Consider the following 10,495-nt stretch of genomic DNA (forward strand, 5'->3'; position numbering starts at 1 on the left):
CATTACTAACAGTCCTTGACTGAGTATCATATCCATTATGATATATGTTTCTGAAACTCAACAAATTTCTTGTTGATTTTGGGGAAAATAAAGCATTTTCTATTTTGAGCTTTGTACCATTTGGTAATGCTAAATTAGCTTTTCCCACTCATTCTATCAAGTTTGTAGGACCTGATATTGTATTGATGATCCCTTTTGTTGGTTTCAGTTTATAAAAATATTTTTTAGATCTAAGTATAGTATGCGTGGCTCCACTATCCGCTATACATATATCTTCTTCATTTGTTTGATCTTGTGCTCCGGTGATTTTCATTTTAAATCTTGAAAAATATTAAGAGAAAAAAAATAAGTGTATAACGAAGACATATGATATTTTAATAAGAACTTTAATTGAAACACAAGTAGTACATGAAAGAGAAACTACATAATTAAAGATAATGAGAACACACTTAATAATTGCATCTAATTATAGTAGTCAAGCAACTTTGTTTCAAAGTTCCATCCCAAAGTCTTCAACGCTCAGCTCAGCATTGAAATTATTAAAGTTATCAACATGGTTCACTTCTTTCTCTTTTCCTTTTAGAGAGGCTTGGTACAGTTCACACAGATGTGGAGCTGTGCGACAAGCCTTTGCCCAGTGGTTTGTACTTCCACATCTAAAACATGAAGTGCCATTGTTTTCGGACCTACCAGCTTCATTCCATTTATTTTGGTGGTTGGAATTGGTATTGTGTGGGACATGATAATTATTGGCTCTCTGGTTACGACCACGGCCACGACCACGACCGTAAGAGTTATTGTTCCATTTGAATGGATGCTTACGATCATTAAAATGCCTTTTGTCAAAATGACCACGTCCACGTCCACGGCCTCGTCCTCGACTTTGTTCCCATTTATGATCAGAATTTTTATGAGAACTTTTGTGAGCAACATGTGCTTCTGGTATTGCTAATGAACCCGTGGGACGAGATTGATGATTTTTCATCAATAATTCATTATTTTTCTCAGCTACAAGGAGTAATGCATTTAGATCAGAGTATCTCTTAAAATTCTGCAAACGATAATGTGTTTGCAAGTTTATATTTGATGCATGAAACGTGGAGAAAGTTTTCTCTAACTTTTCTTCCTCTGTTACGGGATACCCACAAAATTCTAGCTTTGAACAAATTCGGTATAAAGCAGAGGTGTAATCATTTACCCTCTTAAAATCTTGGAACCTAAGACTGTTCCATTCATCTCTAGAAGTAGGAAGTAAAACTTCCTTTAGATGACCGAATCTGCTTTTCAAATCTTCCCATATCATATATGGGTTATCATAATTAAAATACTCATGCTGTAGTAATTCATCAATATGTTTATGGATGAAAACATCAGCTCTTGCTTTATCCTGGTCAGAGCAATCATTGTATTCTTGGATTGCGTCTAACACATCCATAGATTTTAAATGTCTTTTGACATTTGCTGTCCAAGACATATAATTTTCTCCAGAAATGTTGAGTGCTGGGAATTCGAGTTTTGCTATATTTGACATTTTGTTGCTAAACATAATAGAGCAAATAATAAGATAAATATTAGAATCCATATATATCAATCAACAATGAGATACAATACATTGGTAGAGCTATAAACATATAAAAGAAAAAGAAAATGCCGAAATCTTCAGATGGGAGATTAAAAATTAGAATGAGAAGTAGTATAAGCATTATAGTGACCAACATCAAAACCGGGTGAATCATTTTGAGAATTTTATCTTGGATAAATTTAATAAGAAGAATGTTTGTTGTAAATGAAATGGGGTTAATGATTGGTTATTTATAGTGGAAGTTTATAACCCATTTATAACGGTTATATTACCGTTTATAACGGTAACATTACCGTTTGTGTGTGTGTATATATATAATATATAATATTAATTATTTTAAAGTAAGATAATAAATAAGATATTAAATACAGTTTATTTTATAAAATATATAATTAGTATGCACAATAATAAGAATAGAATTGTTAGTGTAAATAAATCTAACTTCTAAAATAGTTATCAAATTTTAATAACAATGTTTATACACATTATTGCTATTACTCAGTATATTAGTTAGTATATGTATATGCATAGATATATATCTAATGTACATAATTAAAGAAGTGTTTATGATGCTTATGTAGATACCTATGTGTCTATTACCTTTCTTGGTTAGGATATAAGTGGCTCGTGCTGATAACGTGTTATAATGTTACTACAAGATTAGCAATTATTCCTTAAACTTGAAGAGTTGAAGAAAACAAGAACGTAAGAGATATATATTTAGTAACTCCTTTGATTGTGTGTCACTTATTGTTACAAATATAAGATATATATACACACTTTACATTCACTATTTGGGGGACAAACGTATATGATTGCTTTGAAAAAACGGTCATCAAAAACATAGATGAATTATTGTTGAAAAAGTGGTCATCCAAAAAGTGAAAGCGTCGGTGGATTCATAACAATTTTATTATTATTACCTATTATTAATATTACATTTCTCTTTGTAAATGGTTTAAAAAAAATCATTCGTTACACCTATTAAAATCAAATGCCCATAAGTTTCAAAACCTTATCTTAATTATATATATTATATATTTTTAACATATTTGAACGGTCTGCTTTAAAAGTTTTGACTCTATTTAAGCTTTGCTTTTGGGATCAAAACTAACCATGATAAGAATAAAGAGAATAAGAATATAAAATCATTTAAGGTGCATGCTTTGAATAAGAATACGAATATAGCATGCACAAGAAGACAACCATGCACAAGAAGACAAACATGCATACAAAACAGTATGAATGAAAATAATATGAATACATATTGACTCTACTATTAGTATAACATTCTTATCCCTTTAAAATTCAGATTTGAGTTTATAATTTCAGTCGCTGGGATCGCCAATGAGGATAAAATTGTTACCTCAATTGTTGAACAAAGTTGGTAATGGTAATACGAGGGAACGTGACGGTGACTTAATCGGTCTCTCCAAACTGAACAGGTTGAACGCGGAAAATCGAACGGTAGTGGTTTGCACCAGCAACTAGGCTGTTCAAGTGGTCAGAACATGTTAATAATCGTTCGTATAGACATCTATTAAACAAGAATTTAAGGAGTCAATAGGTAGGGCAATTCTTGCATACCTTATTTGAATCGAAAAGAAACCGACGATGCGAGATGGTGGCGGCGTGCGTTGTCGGGATTTGGAACGGAGCATTGTAAAAATCGTATTCAATAATTAGACGTACAGGTAGGATAAAATCAAAATCAAAAGTGGGTTCGTTTAGTTACCTAGTGTCGCGAAATAGAAGCAGCTAGATTGCAAGGAGGAAAAACGGTGGTATACTATTGGTGGCGATGCCGTCGGTAGTGGTGTCGCCGGCGGCCAATTTGTAGCAGAAAAAAGTAGGCGAGATATGGGAGTAAGTGGTAGGGTTTGATGGAACTCGTTTAGGATTCATGAATTTATAACGGCAAGGTCAAAAAGAGGGCTTCGGAAGGATTCGGAATTTCCAAAAATTCCGGCAACAAGATCTGGTGGATACAGGGGGTGTTTGGGATTGCTTATTTTTCCCTTCTTTTAACTTTTTAACTTTTGCAAAAGGGAGAAACTAGAAAAAGGTGTTTGGATAACTAAAAAGGACTTTAGGTTTTAATTTTTCATTTAGTGTAAAAAAACTGATTTTGAGAAGTCATGAATTTGTGACTTTTGGGTTAAAAATGCATATGCACCCACATAAGCTAATCCAAATACTTTTTTTAAAAACTCCTTTTCAAAAGTCATAAGTTATAAAAGTCCTTTTAACCAAAGTCCTTTTAGACTAAATAAGCAATCCTAAACACACCCACAGTTGAGGATTTAAAAAAAATGCCACGTGCTTATCTTTAAGTTTAGCTTATATATGGTGTTTCATGAGTCATAATTTGTTATATGTGTTTACAATGACATCTCAATTAATATATTTATTCATATAGTTTATTTGTTATCTTTATCAACTTCCGGGTATTAATATAAGTTTCATTCCAACAAGTTACAATATCCCGAACTCTAAATCTGATTCTAAGGAAGCTGTGAAGTCTCAACTTAGCCCTTTTTAAAATTCCTCACCTTCATGATTTTATTTTTATTTATTTTAATTAGTGTGATTAAAGGAACATTTGTCATCTTTATATAAATTCGAGGTATTATAACAGTATTGTTCTTGAAGCTTCAATCAGTGTTCAATTGCGTTGTTCAGCAACCCCATTTTGTTGTGGAGTGTACGGGGCACTAAACTAATGGTCAGTCCCCCTTTGAATGACAAAAGTCATTTAAAGCTTTGTTGCAGAACTCAGTTCCGTTGTCGCTTCGTATACACTTCACTTTCTTGTCAGTTTTGGGTCTCCACGAGGGTTATAAACTTTATCAGAAACTGTATTGTTTCATCCTTATGCTCTAAAAGGAAAGTTCAGCTAAAACACGAAAAGTCATCAGTAACAACAAGACAACAAGCTTTTCGACCTACTGCCAAAGTATGAAATGGACCAAACCAATCCACATGTAACAACTGAAGAACATAATTAATCGAATTAATAGTTTTTGGCCAATGAGGAAGCTTGTGTTGCTTGCATCTAGAGCAGGAAAGACAATTTTCAATGCAATAAAAAGTTTTAACAGCAAGCCCCTCACCTGCTCACTTTTTCACAAGTCTGTTCAAATTCTTGAAGTTTACATGATGGAGATGTCGATGCCAAAGTGATGAGTCATTCTCCGAGGTTTTAGATATGAGGCATGAAGTAGTTCTTTGAGAGTATAAACTTCTCATATCTAAAATATAAGCATCGTTATGCCTCAAAATACGCACCAGTATCCATTCTTCAGGAACTTTGAAACCTGGTTTCAAGATCAAAGATTCATGCTCAGTGAAAAGAGTGGAGTATTGCTAGTCGTAGATTTGTGGCACACTGGTTTCAAAAGTGATTGCTTTCTCCTGATGCAATGAGATTGATTACAAGAGTGATTGGATTTTGAAATGCGATGCGAATGAGATTTCAAATGCGATGCGATTTGAAATACAAAACACGATGTGATTTGAAAACCAATTGCGATGCGATTTGTTTTTCTTATGTGATGCGATTTGTTCACTGGAGAAAAACAAATCGCCTAGAAAACTGTTTGGTACGGATTCAAGTACTCTTTGACACTTTTGAAGCTTTAGACACCTTAAGGAACCTGAAGAACACTTTCAACACATTTAATAACGGGTCTTTGAAGTTGTAAATCAACTTACTAACCCGAAGATCACTTGTAACACTTTAACACACCTTTCAAACACTTTAACAAGGTTAAAACCCAAGGCTGTGACCCAAGAACCTCAACTAGTAGAGTGGAAAGCTCTGATACCAATTGTAGGTCCCTAATAAGGATCCAATAACTATGTTCTTGGATCAATCTCACTCGTGAGCTAGCGGAAATCAGTCACAAGGAACCAAGATCTCATCTCAGATCTTGTTGTGTTCGGTTTATTTTAGTAAATAGAAAGAAAGAGAGCACTGGGGAGAGTTGGTGAGATATTTTGGATAAGAATTTGCTAAAGGTTGTTTTGCATGGACAAGTCTCCACTATTTATAGTGTGAGACTTGCCATGCTTTCTTTCATATATAGGCCAATGTTGGGCTTTTGTTTACAATGGCCTATAGCCCAAACATAGAAAGAAAGACGAAAGCTAGTAGAATACAACGCAAATAAACAAGATAATACAAAAGACCTTGTTTACAAAATAGGGCCTAACAGATGGCACATCTACTTTGACTTATTATTTGGTACAAAAGGCTTACACCAAATTAGTAAGAATGTTAAGAGCTTGGTTTTAAGAAGCATGAGCGTGAGGTAAGGAAGGCAGCTACCGAAACTTGCTTTTTTGTTCGAGATGTCGCTTCATGAGCTACTTACGCAAGTCGGATTCCAACCGATTCTCCTTGAATGTGATTAAGAAGGTTGAATTCTCCTCTCAACATTTCCTTTCGGCATTTTCTCATGACTGATTTCTCAACGTAAGCCTCCCAAAGCCCTTTAGTGGTTGTGCATTCTCTTAATGTTTGAGCAATATCAGTTGACAAGCACACGCTGAGTAAATGATAGGCTTTTTCATCATCAAGAATAAATTTCTTGTCAATTTCAGTGTAGCTCTCAATGGGAATATCAACTGGTCCATCCTCAGTATCTATTTGTAGTAGGCTTATGAGATTCGCTTTCAAAAGATCTAAGTAGAGCAAGGCCCGTCATCCTCACATAGTTCTTGAATCTTCATTTGAATACTTCAAAATTACTTTCAAATGTCAATAGCTTAGGAGGTTTTGTTGTGGTTCCGACCTCATTTTCAAGCATTAAGTTTTAACAACTCGGGATCATGTGTCGTGTTTACAATCAGTAGAATAAACCAAAACAGTCTTGAGATGCAGCAAATTATATCAGGAAGACTAAGTTCAAACGAATCGCACAAACCAGATTCGATATGTTTCAGAAAATCGACCCGATTGGTTTCAAAATCCGATTCGATTGGATTTGGGAAAATGCGATTTGATTGCTTTGAGAAACTAGGTTCGATTCATCTTAGGAAATGCGATTCGATTCATTTTCATGATTTGATTCGATTGGGATTCTCCAATGTGATTCGATTGTTTTTCAAAAAGCGATTCGAATGTTATTCTTGATGCAATTCGATTCAAATTTCCGGAAAGGCACAAATCCCACTGTTTACGTACGGATTTTCAGACTAACACACTTTTTTCAAACTAACACACTTCTTTCAAACTAACACACTTCTTGATGCAATTCGATTCGAATGTTTTGAGATCATAAGTCAAGGGGTGATTGTAAGGCCAAAAATGTGACTTGCGATATCAAAGTATGAAACCCATTATATATTTAGGTCAAGTTAATAATTAAAGTGGGCGAGAAATCCGGACACGAGACGAGGACTTCGATACGCGTTTAAGTTTAACGGAAAGTCTTCTAGAATATTTATGTTAGGCTATAAATAGGACTTATGTTTGTCATTTATGTGTGTGCTTTCCATGGTGTAAATCATCCACCTGAGGGAAGCTCACCTTGGGTGGGTCGGTTCGTTTATGAATATATCAATTCTTTAACCAACAACGAGATCGTTCACTTATTTTATCTTTATATTATTTATATTCGGTCGTTTGATTTACCGCACCCGTCTCGAGCACTCATCAAGAACAAAACCGTTCTTTGTCGGATCCGGTTTCGGGACCTACACATGTAAAGTCACACAAATTCACAATTTGTATGGGTAGAGGCATTAACTAGAAATCCGATTTTTTTTATTTTTTGCAATTGTTCTGCCCTAATTTATTTTTACCTGACCTGACCTGACCTGACCTGACCTGACCCAAGTTTTTGCATTTGATTGATTCAATGTGTAACCGATCTGTTATGAACCGTATAATCGATAAACGCATTTAACACTTAGGATCTCACATGAAAGATTTATTAGTTAACTTGTTTTCACTGAAAATGGAATTTTTTTCAAGATTACCTTCTTGGGAGTTAGAAATCAACACCGAACCCTTAGTCAATGCTTTAGAGGGCCACACGCAAAATTTACAATATAGTCTTTGATGACTCAAAGGGTCACACACCTAGTTACACATTTTTTGCATATTTAATGGAATTTTGCATTCATCGAGAAGCTCGAGTTACAATTGTTCTATTACAAGTGTAAGAATGGTGATTACAAAAAGTAAGGCGAGAAAACTTTACAATGATGGCTCAGTATCATGGAAAAGCAAGATATCAATGGTACGAGGAAAATGAAGTTCATCTCTTGAGAAGGGATTCACAAGCAAGAAATCATAGGCTTTTGTTCTGTATAATATTAAGTAACCACAAGTTACTCCAACACAAGTCGGGCCCATACAATGAGGAACGTTGATCTTGATTTTTCTACTCTTATCAATGTCTTCTAAGTAGCAATGTTTCTTGTAAACAGCTGTCGAGAAAGATAACGACATGGGTTGTCTTGTTGCTATGAACACGTTCCTGTTGGAGTTTGCGATTGACCTCCATCGCTTGCAAACAGCACTAACTGATGCGAAATCAGAAACTCCCAGTCTCAATAAAACTAAGAAAAGAAAATCATCCATAAGATTTGACCATGGTGATGAAGCAATGTCTTCCAAAGCCTTGGCCCTTTTCTTGTGGTACTCGTCTTGATTCTTCTTTCTTGTCACGCTTCTTGTAACAGTCATTTCTACACGATTAGAAGAAAACTAGTTATTCAAGCTATTGATAAATAAAAAGTCCATATATTTATATAGGATACTACAATTTTCAAAACTAATCGAACTTTACGAAATGTTGCAAGAACGAACAAAAACAAACAAACATATAGTATAAACCCACTCATAGCAGTACAACTTTTGGTATAGTTTGGGGAGATATGATGGGGCAAACCTTACCTCTATCTCAGGCGACAGAGAGACTACACCCGTTGAGCCCCCCAGCTCGGAAAAGTTCCTATTTAAGTGTACAATATAGCAATCTTGATAGCACAACATATAGCTAAGAGAATCAAAAGCAAACAACCATACATAACTACTTATAGTGGATACAGTGATGACTAAATTATACTAGCTATAGATAAAAGAGCAAAAGAGACGAGAAAAAAAAGCACTTTAACACCTATGCAGGTTATACACACCTCTAAAAAGTCTATATGCCTAGACAACACTAGCACATGGCTGAAGCTAAGACAAACAAAAGAAAACAGAAGCTAAGACCCCAGCATAATCCACTCGTTCGCATGACCCTCTACAACGTTAATAGGGGATGGCTGTTGACTTCTAACAGCTTAGAAAATTAAGAAAACTTGCAAAATAACTCCATGTTCAATTGCTGTTTGCAACAAATTTCCCTATGTGGAAATGGTTACAGCTTTGACAGTTAGCTCGCCATAGAGATCACAACAATTCATTTTGCAAATGAAATTCCAAAGCTACAAATTGTAACGCATGAATACTACGTTTAATTAACAAAATTTATATGATGCAGATCACACAAAAGGAATTAAGGGTAAAATCTCAAATCAGGTGAGCTTAGTCTAACAAATCAGATATAGTAGAGATATCAACTTTATAAACATAGTAACTAAAGCAACTTTTATATCAACTATCAAATAAAAGAAAATGATTCTAAATATACAAAAATGTATGGAAGATGAATCAACAAGCAAAACAGCAAACAATCAATAAAGATGCTAGTAAATAAAATTTACGTGCAATCGCAAAGACACTGTGCGCACTGAGATTGGAGTTAGGCAAAACCCAGAAGGCCTTTGAATTGTTTCAAGTATCTAATTTTAAAAGTTGTTTTATATTTTACAAACCAAAATTATTTACATAATGGAAAGGATGACATCAGAGAAAAAGATTAATCAAAATTGATAGTATGTATAAAGCAGATTGATGTTGCGTATTCAATGTTATATTAGCAAAGGAAAGCTCAACTGCTTAAACGATTCTCCCAATTAAGGCCATTGTATTTGGAATTAAAAAATTATCTAGTCTATGTAACATGTGTTTTAATCAACTAGTCTGTAAAACTGTTTTATCATTTTCTCTGGCCATTGAATTGTTTTCAAGCATCTATTTTTCAAAGTTGTTTTATATTTTCAAAAACAATGGACAAATTGGTTCTTGGTTTTCAGATTTCGTGTAATGTTCAACAACTTGATTTTACGTACAAACCTCGCTCGATCTGCAGCCAGGGCTATGAACAATCAACATGTTATGTTGCGATCCCATCCGATCCAAATAGGCTGTCATCAAAACACAAATTTACAAGATCGTCAGAACACAAAATCCTCAAAGCAAAAAATTAAATCTCATGTCATTTGAATTTAAATCTCCATTCTGGAAGACGAAAATTGCTTACGCTTACATATGGACAGATATCTCATCGGCCGATCTTCAGGAAATGAAAATGTGTTAGAGCGGTGATTATGGCACAGCGGCGATATATGAAATGATTGATTTAGAGACAGACGAAGGTAACATATATGCGTATATATAGTACAGAAACTAGATTAAACCCTAATTCGAGATTTGTATTATAGCCCCTGGAGTTGTATGTCTTTTCATATACAACTCAACTATTATCGGATAATAAAACAAGACAAGATATGACTTTGGAGTATATCAATTTGGGTTTACCAACATGACAGCTATATAATACCATGAGGGTCTAATTAAAAGAAAATTAATTTTACTTCACTTAAAAATGCTAGCTGGTTAGCATCGCATATTTTCGAGTATCGGAAAATCTAGTAAAACAATATGCGTATTTAGATTTATATATCACATACTCGTGTTTACACGAGAATCTATGATAATGGGAACAAGGATTCTAAATAAATGTAAATAACCTATATATCCAATTCAGGTCGTACGCTAACATTGCTTGGCAT

At 34.4% G+C, this 10,495-nt stretch overlaps 1 long non-coding RNA gene across 1 annotated transcript; it reads right to left on the bottom strand.

Moving 5' to 3' along the window:
• Positions 1-7,932: 7,932 nt before the first annotated feature.
• Positions 7,933-10,000, bottom strand: LOC143612926 (uncharacterized). Its single transcript, XR_013150024.1, has 3 exons — positions 9,970-10,000; positions 9,773-9,847; positions 7,933-8,281 (listed from the first exon to the last, which is right to left on the bottom strand). It is a non-coding gene; the product is annotated as an uncharacterized LOC143612926 (long non-coding RNA).
• Between the last annotated feature and the right edge of the window lie 495 nt (positions 10,001-10,495).

The sequence above is a fragment of the Bidens hawaiensis genome, unplaced genomic scaffold (assembly GCF_021521415.1).
Source record: "Bidens hawaiensis isolate Kalapana, Puna unplaced genomic scaffold, B.hawaiensis_p1.1 tig00036084_1, whole genome shotgun sequence".
NCBI classification, from domain to species: Eukaryota; Viridiplantae; Streptophyta; class Magnoliopsida; order Asterales; family Asteraceae; genus Bidens; species Bidens hawaiensis.